General features: G+C 40.3%; 1 protein-coding gene across 1 annotated transcript in view; it reads left to right on the plus strand.

Annotated features, from left to right (window-relative positions):
* PAPPA (pappalysin 1) overlaps window positions 1–18,105 on the plus strand; it is a 557,592-nt gene that overhangs the window by 25,757 nt on the left and 513,730 nt on the right. The window contains exon 2 of the mRNA XM_081575791.1: window positions 12,436–12,625. The gene's annotated coding sequence lies outside the window, so the exon portion shown is untranslated. The remainder of the gene's footprint in view (window positions 1–12,435; window positions 12,626–18,105) is intronic.

An 18,105-nucleotide genomic window follows, 5' to 3' on the forward strand; every position in this document is an offset into this window, starting at 1 on the left:
TTATTGATATTTCTCCCGGCAATCTTGATTCCAGCTTGTGTTTCTTCCAGCCCAGCGTTTCTCATGATGTACTCTGCATATAAGTTAAATAAGCAGGGTGACAATATACAGCCTTGACGTACTCCTTTTCCTATTTGGAACCAGTCTGTTGTTCCATGTCCAGTTCTAACTGTTGCTTCCTGACCTGCATACAGGTTCCTCAAGAAATTTAGGGAGTCCTAAAGAGGAAAAATCATAATAAACATACACTTAAAAACCATAGACACAGTAAAAATCTTATAAAGCAAACAAAGGAAAAAATAATATCAAAAACAAAAGCTAGACTTAACAGCAACAATAGAGGCTAGAATTAAATAATATATGACATTCCAAATGATAATAATTTTAAGTCAATTATTCTATAAGACCTCAATGTTATTCAAGATTGGTAATAAATTGAATATAATTTCAGTAAAGACTGAAGGCTTACAAAACATAACAAGAAAAGTGCTGCTAAAGGTTGTATTTCAGAAAGCAGCAAATTGTATGTAGAAGAAATTAGAACTGCACATAAAATAATAATAAATTACTTGATACACAGGTAAATCTAAATAAACAAACATAAATAATACTAACTAAATTGAAGTAATTAGAAATAAGGTGAAAACAAAGTATTCCAAAACAATAATATGAAAGATTAGGGTGAAAGATATACCCATTTGAATGCAGAGTTCCAATGAGAACACAGGAGAGAGAAGAAAGCCTTCCTCAGTGATCAGTGCAAAGAAATAGAGGAAAACAATAGAATGGAAAAGATTAGAGATCTCTTCAGAAAATTAGAGATACCAAGGGAACATTTCATGCAAAGATGGGCACAATAAAGGACAGAAATGGTATGTACCTAACAGAAACAGAAGATATTAAGAAGAGGTGGCAAGAATACACAGAAGAACTGTACAAAAAAGATCTTCACGACCCAGATAATAATGATGGTGGGATCACTCACTTAGAGCCAGACATCCTGGAATGTGAAGTCAAGCGGACCTTAGAAAGCATCACTACGAACAAGGCTAGTGGAGGTGATGGAATTCCAGGTGAGTTATTTCAAATTGTAAAAGACGTTGCTGTGAAAGTGCTGCACTCAATATGCCAGCAAAACTGGAAAACTCAGCAGTGGCCACAGGACTGGAAAATGTCCGTTTTCATCCCAATTCCAAAGAAAGGCAATGCCAAAGAATGCTCAAACTACCACACAATTGCACTCAAACTACCACACAATTGCACTCAAACTACCACACAATTGCTAGTAAAGTAATGCTCAAAATTCTCCAAGCCAGGCTTTAGTAATACATGAACCATGAACTTCCAGATGTTCAAGCTGGTTTTAGAAAAGGCAGAGGAACCAGAGATCAAATGGCGAACATCCGCTGGATCATTGAAAAAGCAAGAGAGTTCCAGAAAAACATCTATTTCTACTTTATTGACTATGCCAAAGCCTTTGACTGTGTGGATCACCACAAACTTTGGAAAATTCTGAAAGAGATGGGAATACCAGACCATCTGACCTGTCTCTTGAGAAACCTGTATGCAGGTCAGGAAGCAACAGTTAGAACTGGACACGGAACAACAGACTGGTTCCAAATAGGAAAAGGAGTACGTCAAGGCTGTATGTTGTCACCCTGCTTATTTAACTTATATGCAGAGTACATCATGAGAAACGCTGAGCTGGATAAAGCACAGCTGGAATCACGATTTCTGGGAGAAATATCAATAATCTCAGATATGCAGATGACACCACCCTTATGGCAGAAAGTGAAGAAGAACTAAAGAGCCTCTTGATGAAAGTGAAAGAGGAGTGTGAAAAAGTTGGCTTAAAGCTCAACATTCAGAAAACTAAGATCATGGCATCTGGTCCCATCATTTCATGGGAAGTAGATGGGGAAACAGTGGAAACAGTGTCAGACTTTATTTTTCTGGGCTCCAAAATCACTGCTGAGTTGACTGCAGCCATGAAATTAAAAGACGCTTACTCCTTGGAAGGAAAGTTATGACCAACCTAGACAGCATATTAAAAAGCAGAGACATTACTTTGCCAACAAAGGTCTGTCTCATCAAGGCTATGATTTTTTTTGTAGTAATGTATGGATGTGAGAGTTGGACTATAAAGAAAGCTGAGCACAGAAGAATTGATGCTTTTGAACTGTGGTGTTGGAGAAGACTCTTGAGAATCCCTTGGACTGCATGTAGATCCAACCAGTCCATCCTAAAGGAGATCAGTCCTGGGTGTTCATTGGAAGGAATGATGTTGAAGCTGAAACTCCAATACTTTGGCCACCTGATGCAAAGAGCTGACTCATTTGAAAAGACCCTGATGCTGGGAAAGATTGAGGGCAGGAGGAGAAGGGGACGACAGAAAATGAGATGGTTGGATGGCATCACCGACTCGATGGACATGGGTTTGGGTAAACTCCGGGAGTTGGTGATGGACAGGGAGGCCTGATGTTCTGCGATTCATGGAGTTGCAAAGAGTTGGAAACGTCTGAGCGACTGAACTGAACTGATAAACAAAGTAAAATGTTCTAGGTTCTTTGAATCATTTGGTGGAAGTTTAAAGAAGACACTGATAAGGAAGACTATTGCTATATATGCATCTTAAATTTTAAAAGTAAATGATAAAAAATAAAACTGCTATATAGATAGTATTGGATTGGCCAAAAAGTTTGTTCATTTTTCCCATAAGGTGGTTCTAGTAGCAGTTAGTTATCTTTAACATCATTCAAAGCAACTTTTTTTAGATTATATTGTGATAGCTATCATGTCAGCATGCATTCAAAAACATTAACAATGTTGGCGGATTTCTGTATAGCCATTTTAATATTGTAAATGGATGAGAGAAAGCAACACTTTTGTCATAGTATGCTTTATTATTTCAAGAAAGGTAAAAATGCAAATGAAACATAAAGATTTTTGCAGTGTATAGAAAAGGTGCTGTGACTGATTGAATGTGTCCAAAGCATTTTGTGAAGTTTCTTGTGAGTGATTTCTTGTTGGACAATGCTCCATGGTTGGATAGACCAGTTGAACATGATAGCAATAAAATTGAGACAGTACTTGAGAACAATCAGCAGTATACCATGTGGGAGATAGTCGACATACTCAAAATATCCAAATCAAGAACTCAGAATTATTTGCACCAGCTTGGTTATGTTTGATGTGTGGGCTCCACATAAATTAAATGGAAAAAAAAAAAAACACCTTCTTGACCATATTTCTACATGCAGTTCTCTACTTAAACAATGAAAATGTTCCATTTTAAAAACAAATTGTGAGGGGAGATAAAAAGTGGATACTGTACAATAATGTGAAACAGAAGAGATCATTGGGCAAGTGAAATGAACCACCACCAACTGCACCAGAGTCCGATCTTCATCCCAAGAAGTTGATGTTTTGTACATGGCGGGATTGGAAGGGAGTTCTCTAGTAAGAACTCCTTCCAGAAAAACCAAACAATGAATTCCAACAAGTACTGCTCCCAATTAGACTGACTGAAAGCAGCCCTCGATGAAAAGTGTCCTGAATTAGTCAACAGAAAATGCATACTCTTCCATCAGGATAATGCAACACCATGTGTCTCTTTGATGACCAGGCAAAAGCTGTGATAGCCTGGTTGGGAAGTTCAGATTCATCCACCATATTCACCAGATGTTGTACCTTTGAATTTATATTTATTTCAGTCATTACAAAATTCTCTTAGTGGAAAAAAATTTTCAATTCCCTCGAAGACTGTAAAAGGCACTTGGAATAGTTCTTTGAGCAAAAAGATAAAAAGTTTTGAGAAGATAGAATTATGGAGTTGCCTGAAAAATAGCAGAAGGTTGGAACAAAATAGTGAATACACTGTTCAATGAAGTTCTTGGCAAAAATGAAAAATTTGGCTTTTATTTTTGTTTAAAAACCAATATTTATACATACATATAGTATATATCTTCTTTCACACACATACACCTTCAAAATTATTAGAGGAAATGAAAGAGGATAGACAGAATTTCGTCAATCCAAATGAAGGCAGGAAACAAACAAACAAAAAAGGAAACATATAGTAGAACAAATACTACTATAAATACATAGTAGAATAACAGATATGAAGTCAGTAATCACCATTAAAAAAACGTCACAGGGACAATCAGGAAACTCAGATAAGTTTCAGAGCTGTGTCTGCATCTTGAAGAATTTGGCATTTGTTTCATTTCAGATTCTGTATAATCTCCAATGTATTTGGCCAAACAGTCTCCCTTGATCTTTTTTAAATCCCAGGTGTAATTTAAGGAAAGCTGAATCTCTAGATTTAATTCACTAAATGTGATTTTCTATAGGATACTTGATATCTTTTAAAAACAAACATTAAAATGATTCTTTTTTTTCTTTTCCTTTCAAACACGAGAAGGTTATAGTTGATAGATTTTGGTTTAAAGAACACAAGCCTTACAGATTGCTGGGAAGAGAAGAGAAGCGAAAAGCAAAGGAGAAAAGGAAAGATATTCTCATCTGAATGCAGAGTTGCAAAGAATAGCAAGGAGAGATAAGAAAGCCTTCCTCAGCGATCAGTGCAAACAAATAGAGGAAAACAATAGATTGGGAAAGACTAGAGACCTCTTCAAGAAAATTAGAGATACCAAAGGAACATTTCATGCAAAGATAGGCTCGATAAAGGACAGAAATGGTATGGACCTAACAGAAGCAGAAGATATTAAGAAGAGGTGGCAAGAATACACAGAAGAACTATACAAAAAAGATCTTCATGACCCAGATAATCACGATGGTGTAATCACTCACCTAGAGCCAGACATCCTGGAATGTGAAGTTAAGTGGGCCTTAGAAAGCATCACTACGAACAAAGCTAGTGGAGGTGATGGAATTCCAGTTGAGCTATTTCAAATCCTCAAAGGTGATGCTGTGAAAGTGCTGCACTCAATATGCCAGCAAATTTGGAAAACTCAGCAGTGGCCACAGGACTGGAAAAGGTCAGTTTTCGTTCCAATCCCAAAGAAAGGCAATGCCAAAGAATGCTCAAACTACCGCACAATTGCACTCATCTCACACGCTAGTAAAGTAACGCTCAAAATTCTCCAAGCCAGGCTTCAGCAATACGTGAACCGTGAACTTCCAGATGTTCAAGCTGGTTTTAGAAAAGGCAGAGGAACCAGAGATCAAATTGCCAATATCCGCTGGATCATCGAAAAAGCAAGAGAGTTCCAGAAAAACATCTATTTCTGCTTTATTGACTATGCCAAAGCCTTTGACTGTGTGGATCACAATAAACTGTGGAAAATTCTGAAAGAGATGGGAATACCAGACCATCTGACCTGTCTCTTGAGAAACCTGTATGCAGGTCAGGAAGCAACAGTTAGAACTGGACATGGAACAACAGACTGGTTCCAAATAGGAAAAGGAGTACGTCAAGGCTGTATATTGTCACCCTGCTTATTTAACTTATATGCAGAGTACATCATGAGAAACGCTGGGCTGGAAGGAACACAAGCTGGAATCAAGATTGCCGGGAGAAATATCAATAATCTCAGATATGCGGATGACACCACCCTTATGGCGGAGAGTGAAGAAGAACTAAAGAGCCTCTTGATGAAGGTGAAGGAGGAGAGTGAAAAAGTTGGCTTAAAGCTCAACATTCAGAAAACTAAGATCATGGCATCTGGTCCCATCACTTCATGGGAAATAGATGGGGAAACAGTGGAAACAGTGTCAGACTTTACTTTTTTGGGCTCCAGAATCACTGCTGATGGTGACTGCAGCCATGAAATTAAAAGACACTTACTCCTTGGAAGGAAGGTTATGACCAACCTAGATAGCATATTTAAAAGCAGAGACATTACTTTGCCAACAAAAGTCCGTCTAGTGAAGGCTATGTTTTTTCCAGTGGTCATGTATGGATGTAAGAGTTGGACAGTGAAGAAAGCTGAGCACCGCAGAATTGATGCTTTTGAACTGTGGTGTTGGCGAAGACTCTTGAGAGTCCCTTGGACTGCAAGGAGATCCAATCAATCCATCCTAAAAGAGATCAATCCTGGGTGTTCATTGGAAGGTCTGATGTTGAAGCTGAAGCTCCAATACTTTGGCCACCTCATGCGAAGGGTTGACTCATTGGAAAAGACCCTAATGCTAGGTGGGATTGGGGGCGGGAGGAGAAGGGGACGACAGAGGATGAGATGGTTGGATGGCATCACCGACTCGATGAACATGGGTTTGGGTAGACTCCGGGAGTTGGTGATGGACAGAGAGGCCTGGCGTGCTGCAATTCATGGGGTCGCAGAGAGTCGGACACGACTGAGCGACTGAACTGAACTGAACTGAACTGAACCCTCAATTCTGAGAATTCTAAGCATAGATAAAAACGTATTTGAGCTTTGTAGGCTGAGAAACATATATGCTATCTGCATTTGGATGTGTTTTATTCTCCACCATTCCCAATCAACCCCACCCCCACCCCTGCCAATTGTGTCTTCAGTTTACAAACAAATAAAACAATGATACTCCTGAACAGTGAAAACTAATTACAAGTGACATTATTTTAGATCCTTGGTTTGTAAAGATCTGTGCTTTGGAAAGTCTTTACATTATTTTGTGTCTCATAAAACTTTCTGAATTAGAATTGTTTAGAATTTGTGCTCTAAACTATTTTTTCCTATTTAAACTTTGAAATTGACTTTTTTTTCCCCTGCATAGTCTATTATCAATTTGTTGGGGAGAGAAGGTATTCAGGAATTTCATACCAAAATCCTATTTCAGAAAACAGTGGAAACTTAAAAAAAAAATAGTTTTAGATTTATAGAAAAATTTTAAAGATAATACAGAGAGCTCATGTGTATCATTGTCTATCTTCTCCTATTAACATATTTTGTTACTAGGATCCATTTGTCACAAGTAAGAAACTTCATTGGTACCGACTATTAATTAAATTCTTCCCTTTATTTATATTTCATCAGTTTTCCTTAATATCCTTTTCCTGTTTGAGAACTCCATCCAGGATACCACATCATGTTTAGTTGGCAAGTCTCTTTAGATGACTCTGTCCTGCGACAATTTCTCAGACTTTCCTTGTTTATAATGACCTTGACAGTTTTGAGGAATACCATTCAGGCATTTTATGGAATGTCCCTCCATGTGGATTGGTCTGATGTTTTTCTCAGGGCTAATCTGGGGTTTGGGGCATTGGAGAGGAGGACCTCAGAGATGAAGAGCCATTCTCATCACATCACATCAAGGGTGCATGCTGACAACATGGTTTATAACTGAGGGTGTTAACCTCGATGACCCAGCGTACATAGTGTTTGCCAGGTTGGAAATGGATTACTTTTCAACAAACTCCTCATTCTTATTCAGCGAGGCTTTGGGGGAGAGGTTTGTGATGTCTGATCTTGGTTCAGGGAATATGAATTTTTGATCCTGGTCCTGCCATCAATTTCCTGTGTCACTTTGCTTCTTCAGGTCTCAGCTGTCATCTGCGGGGCTTAGAGAAAACACCAAAATAGCTTAGATTCTATGTTCTCACCTTTTTTATAAATTTTACTTATCTTTAATTGGAGGATAATTGCTTTACAACTTTGTGTTGATTTCTGCCATTATTTTATCCCATTTTGTCAGAGTCCTGTTCGAAAGAAAGATGGGTAATTTGAGGAGAATTTGGTAAAGAAAGTATTGACAGAGGTGTGGGTGAGGTATAGGGGAAATCCAAGATTTAGCACAGCCCTCTGGGTCCTATGCCAGCAGGGTGCCTACATCACACCTAGAATGAAGGGAGGGAGGACAGAGTGCTTCTGGGGCCAATGAGACACAGATGCCCACACCAAAGGGGAAGGTGCCAGAAAGGAGCTGTGCCATCATCCAAAGGACACAGCCAGCCCATGACAAACCTGTAAGAAGGGAGGAACCTATTTCCTGATTTCATGCTGCTCTCTGCCTCTAATCTGGATGCTGCTACTGCTGCTAAGTCGCTTCAGTCGTGTCTGACTCTCTGCGACCCCATAGATGGCAGCCCACCAGGCTCCCCCGTCCCTGGGATTCTCCAGACAAGAACACTGGAGTGGGTTGCCATTTCCTTTTCCAATGCATGAAAGTGAAAAGTGGAAGTGAAGTTGCTCAGTTGTGTCCGACTCTTCGCGACCCCATGGACTGCAGCCTACCAGGCTCCTCCATCCATGGGATTTTCCAGGCTAGAGTACGGGGTTGCCATTGCCTTCTCCACTAATCTGGATGAATCTAACCTAAAGCTAGAAGGCAAGGACGCCCAGAGAGGTAAGACACATGGGGCACAGGAAAGGATGGGGAAGAGTAGAAGGTGTACCTGTATCTGGATGACCAAACCAAAGATAGGCTTATTGAACACTGTGACTTACAGCTCAATCAACTCAGCCCAGTGTGTAACATGCCCAGCGGAATTCAATAGTTTACAATCACTATCACTTAAGTATTTGCAGAGACAGAGGACCCAATGAATTTGCAAACAGCCCATGCTTATGTATTCTAGTTCTAATGATTGCAATTTGCTGTTTAGTTTTCAATCATCTCAGACAAGAGGTATGATTTCTCTTTCCTATCAAAATTTGAAGTATATGCAAACAATTCCAATGGGCTATTTGTCCAGCTAGATAATCCAAGTTTCTTTCAGACTAGGTGGAAAATTAGATCAGGTTACTCTAAAAAGTCACCCAAGTCTAGGATCTGTAATTCCATGTGAATACAAACCACTTCCTTGGAAAGATTTATATCCCTGAGATTCATTAATGTTGCACTGAGAATTAACATAAGGAGAAGAAGAAAGGAACAGAGGTTTTGAGGGACTGGATTAAAAAATGTAAGTTTAATGCCTGTATCAGGGCAACATCCATCAAAATGGCAAAGGGGAAACATAAGCCCCCACTTGTGAGTTAGGAAACTCAAATTTGCACTAGATAGGCAAGTGTCCATTGCATAAAAATGACTCCACCTTAAATATAATTCTAGGCCCAGAAAAGGTATAGGTGAAAGAAACTTTGCAAAAGTTGTTTTACATTTGAAAAGGCTTTAATATTTCTTATATCACTTACATCATTGTAATATAGACATTATTAAGCCCATCTCAATGATGAGGAAAAAGAAGCTCACGCATGAAACACCTGGCCCAAAGTCTCAGCGTTCTAGAACAGGGCCAGACATATATTTGACACTCAGCAAACAAATCTGAAGGAGTAAAGTTTAATTAGCTTAAGTGCTGAGCTAATCCTCTAGAAAGGACTGACCAACACACGCTACCTTCTGGCACAATGGCTGGGCACAGAGAGAAGTCAGCCAGGGTTCCTCTTCCATGTTCGAGCCAAAGAGGCTCATTTGAACCCCTAAGTGAAAATAACTTTTATATTCACTAATGACTTATAACTCTTTCTATTACTTAATAAATGGGATGAATAAGAGAGTTCTTATGAAGCCAGATAGCATTTGCAAATGGGCTAGTGCGACTTGACGGATGGATCTGGAACCAGACGCCAAGAATAGAGGTGCTGAAACCCGCAGGTGTTGGCAGAAACTGACTTCCGAGCCGTTTCTCTTTCCTTGGAGGGTGATGATCTGGGCTTTTTAACTGATTAGCAAATCTAAAAGGTGCTCTTGTTTTTTCAGTTTGTATGTAAGAATCAGCTACCTGTTGGAAATGCATCAAGCCTTTTCTTTCTCTATCTACCTAGTTGTAGTTTCCCTCGTTACTTTGAGGACTGTCAAGCAAATGGATAGAAAGTCATGAAACCTAAGGGATTAGAAGGACTGACTTAGAGAATAGGATCTCTGTTTTTGCTGGGAGCTAGAAAAATGAGAAAAAGTGAGAGCAGAACTATTTTTACAAGCTGAGCATTGTTTATACTGCTGAGTATTTTTAAAAGGATTTTGAGTATTTATGGAAGGAAAGATTGGATGCTTTAACTACTATACCATGGTGAGCATAATGGAAAAGAACCTTGAGTTGGAGTTAGGCAGTCCTAGGTTTAGTTTTGAACATATCACTTATTTTTTTTTAAGCTTTGAGCAGTTTTCTTTGTAACCTCTCTATGTCTTATATGAGAAAGAAAATCTGTTTTAAAATGTACTCTTTAGTCCAGTGGGTCTCAATCTTGACTACTGATTAGAATCTCCTGGGGAGCTTTAAAAAACATAGCTGTGTAGGTCAATTAAATGCTTATATGTGGGGCAAAGGTATTAAAAAATACTACCCAAATGTAGAATAAGAGTTAGGGTAGACAACTAGTGCTTAACTAATCAGAATGAAATGTTTATATATTTTTGAGATTAATTGTTTGTCTGTTGCTTCGTTTTCTGTTATTTTCTCCCATTCTGAAGCCTGTCTTTTCACCTTGCTTATAGTTTCCTTTGTTGTGCAAAAGCTTTTAATTTTAATTAGCAGAGATAAATCCATGCACCTATGGATACCTTATCTTCGACAAAGGAGGCAAGAATATACAGTGGAGAAAAGACAATCTCTTTAACAAGTGGTGCTGGGAAAACTGGTCAACCACTTGTAAAAGAATGAAACTAGAACACTTTCTAACACCATACACAAAAATAAACTCAAAATGGATTAAAGATCTAAACGTAAGACCAGAAACTATAAAACTCCTAGAGGAAAACATAGGCAAAACACTCTCTGACATAAATCACAGCAGGATCCTCCATGACCCACCTCCCAGAATATTGGAAATAAAAGCAAAAATAAACAAATGCAACTCCTACAGCTGAATTCCAGAAAAATAAACGACCCAATCAAAAAATGGGCCAAAGAACTAAACAGACATTTCTCCAAAGAAGACATACAGATGGCTAACAAACACATGAAAAGATGCTCAACATCACTCATTATTAGAGAAATGCAAATCAAAACCACAATGAGGTACCATTTCATGCCAGTCAGAATGGCTGCTATCCAAAAGTCTACAAGCAATAAGTGCTGGAGAGGGTGTGGAGAAAAGGGAACCCTCTTACACTGTTGGTGGGAATGCAAACTACTACAGCCACTATGGAGAACAGTGTGGAAATTCCTTAAAAAACTGGGAATAGAACTGCCATACAATCCAGCAATCCTACTGCTGGTCATACACACCGAGGAAACCAGAATTGAAAGAGACACGTGTACCCCAATGTTCATCGCAGCACTGTTTACAATAGCCAGGACATGGAAGCAACCTAGATGTCCATCAGCAGATGAATGGATAAGGAAGCTGTGGTACATATACACAATGGAATATTACTCAGCCATTAAAAAGGATACATTTGAATCAGTTCTATTGAGATGGATGAAACTGGAGCCCATTATACAGAGTGAAGTAAGCCAGAAAGAAAAACACCAATACAGTATACTAATGCATATATATGGAATTTTAAAGATGGTAACGATAACCCTATATGCGAGACAGAATAAGACACACAGTTGCATAGAACAGTCTTATGGACTCTGAGGGAGAAGGTGAGGGTGGGACGTTCCGAGAGAATAGCATTGAAACATGTATATTATCATATGTGAAACAGAACACCATTCCAGGTTCGATGCGTGAGACAAATGCTCAGGGCTGGGGCAATGGGATGACCCATAGGGATGGGATGGGGAGGGAGGTGGGAGGGGGGTCCAGGAAGGGGAACACATGTAAACCCATGGCTGATTCATGTCAATGTATGGCAAAAACCACTACAATATTGTAAAGTAATTAGCCTCCAACTAAAATAAATAAATTTATTTAAAAAAAAAAACAGATTTAGCAGAATGAAATGGTCAGTTTTTCAGAGACATAGAAAATTGCAAGGTTTACTCTAAACCCCCATGAATGGGGAAGTTGAAACCCATGAAGATTCCTAAATTTATATAAAATCCCACAATTTAGATTTCAGGTCTTCTGAAATCTGGGTCATAATATTTTCTAAAATATTATAAACTTGACCTGAGTTGCTCATAAGCTACCCAGAGCAGAAAACAGAGCTTGAGACACCTATGCCTTTAATAATAATAATAATAATAATAATAATAATAAACAATATAAGAGGCAGGTCGGCAATGAGGTTATCCTCTACGATGCCTGCATTCTGATCACCAACATATCAAACCTTGGATTTGGCTTAAACCAAGAGTCACAGTCTCTCTTGTTCACCAAGTTTAGGCAGGCAGCTGACCTGGAACAAGACAGGACAGGAAGATGGGAGCCAGGATGAAGTGGAGGGTCCGCTTTTTGAATTCAGATATTTAATAGATTTCAAAACAAGCAGAACAAATTGATGACCTGAATTCCCTTGTAATGTGCTGGCTTACATACCTCAGCTTCAGTCTCCACCAGTATATCACACTGGATGCTAGATCATAGGAAGAACTTGACAGCATGATATGGTTCAGAGTTTTGTCTTTCATCTGATATTGTTGCATCATCTGTTTTCTAGATCCAAAGAAGCCAGAGGCTGGAGGTATTGAGTATTGGTCCAAGCTCTCAAGGCGATAGAGTGAGAACCACGACAGGAGCCTCGGTAATCCCCACCTTATGCTCTTCTGGGTATTGTCAGAGCCTGAGAGCTTGAGTTAGAAGAGACAGCAGTTCAAATTCTGGTGATACCACGTCCAAGCTGGGAAATTGTGAGTTACTTTCTCTTTACTAAGTCTTTTTTTTTTCACTATAAAAATGAGAATGATAAAACTAGTTACCTCATAATCGTAATGTGGGGATTCAATAAAATAATGCATGTTAAATGTTTAGCTCGGTGCCAAGTGGAGTTTTTTTTTGTGGTTTAACTGGTTTTTGTTATCATGGTTGCTGTTTTGCTGTGCAGTATCACTTCCCGTCCTGAAGTACGAACGTTCAGATTTCTTGATGTTTTTAAGGACCAGATAGTTTCGAACTGGTGTTCTCCTCCTGCAAGAGTAGTCTCTTTGCCATCCACAAGCCAACATGCTTGAGTTCACTCAACTGAGAGTTTCGTATGTGGTACATTCTAACCTGCAGCTTGGTGTCTGGAACTAGGGTATCACAGCTTTCGGGTTGACTGGTGTGTGACTGAGGCCAGGGATTTGCTATATGGCTTTCCTTCCGTCTCCTATTCAGAAGGGGCAGTGCAGTGGTAAGCAGGAGGAAGTCTTTGGTCTGGATGAGAAAGAGAAGTGCACTCATTGGAATAAGGAGAGATGATGGAACCAGCAGAGTGGAAGCTGGGGACAGTGGTCTCCACCCCGTCCAGTTCACGCAGCTCCTTGGAGCAGGGTGAGGTTGGGGAGGGAGGGAGGAGGAGTCTGGTCTCCACGGCCACCCACCCAATTCCATGTTAGAATGTATCCATGAAGGGGGAAAAAAGTGATTTTAAGAAAAAAAAATGAATAGCATCAGAAGCTTGAGAATGTTCAGACCTCCTAGGCCCTGGAAACAATGGCATCCTTTCCCCATAGCCCGAGCGAGAAGACTTTGGCCTGGAAAACTGGCTCATTTCCTTTCCATTGCTGTCTCTTGTCCCGGCCTCATCACATCTGTCATTGTCCTGCAGACATAAGGAAGGGCATGTATGTGTGGAGTGATGGGGAGGACGTGTTTTCCAAGCCTCCAGGGCACCCCAGACTATGTTACAAGAGGATACTCTTAGTGTTTCTAAGCTGGAAGAGGATTCCAAGGTCTCTGAGACTTGGACTTGAAAGAAAACCCTGATAGCCCATTCATTGGATCCAGTCTCCTGGGGAGGGAAGGATAAGCACTCCCTGTCCTTGGTCATCTGCTGACCGAGCTGCTGTGTTCAGATCATCACACAGCCTCCTGCTTGTCCCCAGTGCCGTCCTTGTTGATAACCACAAGGTGGCATTGCAGATTAAAGTGAAGGACCGCAAACCTTCCTGCTCCCAGGTGAGGCTCTGGCACTCCACACCTGGGAGTTAAGAGAACATCGGTCACAATCTGCTCATTCTACAGATGGTCACACTGAGGCTCGGAGACAAGGTGTAACCTGCTTGGAGAGTTACGGCATAGAACAGAAGTCTCCCAAAACTGCTCAGGCAGGGAGATGCTTGACCCATTGTTAGGTACCTAGATAATGAAACGTGTCCCTTCAATTTAGCAAAGTGTAAAATACATCCATATGATTTCTAAAATAAATAAATAACGTCCTTGATTCAAGTGGGTACAAGAAATGAGAGCGTAAATGCCTCAAGGGCAGGGGTTGTACCTACTTCACTTGTCACATTTAAGATCCGGAACCAGCGTTCAGAGTATTGATTCATGGTCCCTAACACATGTTAGGTTCTCTCCTCTTTATAGCTTTTTCATCTTCAGACCAGATTTCTAGAAGTGAATGGGGCAAAATTTGCTTTCCCCTTGATCTCTCATTGATTCAGTTAACACATGGTTACTGAGACCCTCCAAGGTCCACAGGCTGGGCTGTGCACCTGCTGGAAACCTGGCCTCGGGTTTGGTGGTGAGGAGATGCCTTGCTCCTGTGGATTTACTGTTACTTCACTCCCTGACTTAAGGAGTTTGAACAGGGGTGTTTTGAATTCCTTAATCCTTTACCCATCTTTGGTTTCTCCTCAGAATTTGAGGTCCAAGCTTTGTTTCTGATTCTTGGGGAAGCAAGGTAGACTCCGAAGTCCAATGGCAGAGTCCACTCCCCTGGACAAGACCTGAAGCATCACTACTGATATGTTACATGGGGATGACCCCTCATCCTCTCACTCTCTGAGGCACCTTGAGAAAGTCATTTTTCTTTAGGTCTCAGGTTCCCTGTGTCCAAAATTTGCTCAAAGCTGAATATGCTATGCTATAGTTCTAGATCATCTAACACCCTCCCCTCGTGAAACTTGTTAGCAATTGAAACTTCTCCCCCACTGCTTCTGCTTGGGTTTCTTTTCACCAAAACATTGGCTGTCCAATAAGGGGTCCCTGATGACTGAATCTGGAATGTGTATTCTTTGGAAAGCTCTGAGGTTGGGACTTCAGGGAAAAAGAAATGCCATCATGCTGTTTTAGAAAAATTCTCTTCCATCAGAGGAAAAAGATCAGTGATTCTCAGGAGGGAAAATGAAAAAACATATCATGTACCCAGAGGAAGCTTTGTTGCTGTTGTGTATTTTAATGCTCATGTAAACCAAAGGATCCTGCTTGGGACCCTGCATGTCTTAGAGTGATATTCAAGGGGAGACAAGAACCGGTGATGTTCAAGAGTAGATCAGATTTTCTAATCCAAAATGTAATAATCCCTACAGGTAAAAATCCCATAGTATGAAAACTCACCCAAGTTGGAAAGGGTACTAAATTAAATGGTCCATTAACAGATGTGAGTACAGCATCCTTTCTTCTTTGGACTACACTCTAGGTTAGGTCTCTCCAGGCTGCAGTGAGTTTTGCTGACTGGGTCCCCATGCTGCCTGCCATCCCTACCCCACCTTCCGCTCTCCTAGTTTAGAGTATTTTCCATTGTTTCACTCGTTCCTCACATGACATGGTTTCCAGGCACAAATCCATCTAACTCCAGGGTCCCTGTGTCCTTTCTGAAGCCTGATGGCCAGCACTGCATGGTCCCCTATGACAGCCCCCATGCGTGCCCTTTCCTGTGCTGAGCAGGGCAGCGAGGAGATGAGGGAGACCTGGCCTGTGTCTTTGAAGAGCTCATGGTACAAAACAAAGGTATCATGTATCTGTAAACACAGAAAACAGAAACAAAAGGCAAGAGGCGTAAAGTAGTTTTCCTTGGATGGGACAGAAAATAGCCCATATAACAGACACGGAGTTCTTAGCACATCATTTGTATTGTCAAGTTTCTGGATGTTCTTATTCTGTTCCTAATATTTCATTAAAATGGGTGTCTGCATTTATTGCCAATGAGTGTCACCCATATGAATATTAAAGAGAGCTCTGTTCCCAGAGGAGAGGCTAGTTACATCCTTCCTTTTGTTTGCCTCCTTTTCTTTCTTGTAAGTCAGGGATGGCTCAGTAGTGGGAGCAGAAAATTTGCTTCTTTTATCCCTTTCTTTTGTATGAATTGACAGAGCTAGGACTCAGGGAGGGAATGGTGCTTGCCCTCAGCCCAGGATGGACCAACATGCTGGGTTCTTCTTGTAGAGAAACTTACCTTTGCAACAATGTTTCTTTTTTGTGCTGATTCCACTTGTGAAATGGTTAGACTGAGAAATGCAGGGCTCTGGAGACAGGGTGTGAATGCTGCTGCTTCATGATCTTTGGTGGCAGAGTCCTGCTGCTGGCTCTTCAAGGCTTTGGTGGAGGGGAGAATAATTCCTCAGCTAATTCAGAGGCCCTGGGCTTTTCTTGTAACTAGAGTAGAGCCCACTCTTTACTGTAAGTTTGTAGGAGATACTGCCAGTTGCAGGGCAAGGCTATAGGCATCTTCTTGCTTCCTCTTTATGACAGCCCTGCAAGGCAAGGGGGAATATCAGTTTATACCCACAGAGACTGAAACTATCTGACTGTAGGAGGTAAGCCCCAGTCAATGCAGGAAAGACCAGGCAGAGAAGCAGAGGCTCTAGCTAAAGTCAGAATTTTTGACCTCAGAGTTTTGATAAGTCTTCATGTCCTATATCTGCCTCCAGGACAGGCCCTGTGGTATATGACATTACTATTACCAAAGTTCTAGTCACATAAACCCAGCTCATTTATTCCTCACAACCGCCATAGGGGGTTGAGATGACTGTCCCTGATTCTCTTCCCTTCATGTGTAGGAGAAATTGGACAACTGTGTAAAAGGATGCAATACTGTGTGAGTGTGGGTATGTGTGTGTGTATGTGTGTGTGGCGGATGGAGAGGCAGTGTTTAATCAACACAACTCTCCTCCCCACCTCAAGTTCTAGAAAACACAGCGGAGCAAAAAGTTAGAATGAACCCAATTCCCTCTGTTCCTCAGTGAAAATTTCCCTTCACAAAATATGTTCCCAAAGCCTTGTCAGATCTAAAATGTTTAAACAAAATTTACATTATTTTCAATATAATCTGTATCCCTTGAGTAAAAATTGGAATTATGTGGTTTGTAAAGATGTTAAATATGCAAATCAAAGTTTAGCTCCCTCAGTTAACTGTAACTTATGTTTGTTGGTAATTTACAATTGAACAAGCGCTTTTGAATATATTTAATTTAATACTTTTGAAAACATTTAACTTAATACTTCCAGGAATCATACAAGGTAGATATTATCTCCCCTGTATATCTCTGAGGCATAGAGATGATCATAAATTCCCCAACCACTTAGGGACAGATGTCAGTCACCTGTCACTTGATTCAAAATATCATGCCCAAGTTCTTGGAATTTTCCATAAGGGGCAACTGCCATCTTTTGTTCTTCTGTCCCTGGAAGAAACTCCTTCTGTTGGCTGTTGTCACTGTCTCAATAGCTTTGCTTCAAGCAAGTTCTTAATCAAAAAAAAAAATCATATTGCTGCCGATGGGACACAACATGAGTGAGAAAGGCACTTTATTCATTCTATCAGCTCAACTTGTAGTCACTTGTACATGTAAAAATTACAGATGACACTTTATCTATGAGTTTGACCCCCTGAATCATAAACAACCCTCTCGGGTTTTGCTGAAACAGCAGGAACAATGTATGTCCAATTGCTGGACGAGTAAATAGTTGGGGCTGAGACCATTAGAGTTATTAGCTTAAGTAACATTCACTCCACTCAGCAGGCAGGGCTCCCAGATTGGCCAGAGAACTTAAGAAAGTCTGTGTGTGGATGGCATCAGACCCTGGAATTGGAATAAGCTCTCTGAAAAAATATACGAAAATCACCAAAGCATCTCATCCTGTATAGTTTGATGGATTCAATAGCATGATATAATTAGATGGGGCCTTAACCATCATCAAATTCAAACATTTCTAGAAAGGGAAATGATTTGCTTAAGATCCCATAGCAGGTCAGTTGTAAGGCTGGATCTCTTGATTCCTAAGGACGACCCTCTCCTTGAGTTACTAAGTGGAGATGTACTGAACCTCCATCACATTTTGGTGTTAAGGATAAAACAAAATTAAGTTGTGGACTGCAGTCCAGCTCAAGAAAAAAACAGGGCAGTAAATAGAATTACAGTACATCCCACAGAGTCTATAATAATATAGAATGATAATAACTAAC

This window comes from Giraffa tippelskirchi, chromosome 1, assembly GCF_054371585.1.
Source record: "Giraffa tippelskirchi isolate mGirTip1 chromosome 1, T2T-mGirTip1v1.2.pri, whole genome shotgun sequence".
Taxonomy (NCBI): domain Eukaryota; kingdom Metazoa; phylum Chordata; class Mammalia; order Artiodactyla; family Giraffidae; genus Giraffa; species Giraffa tippelskirchi.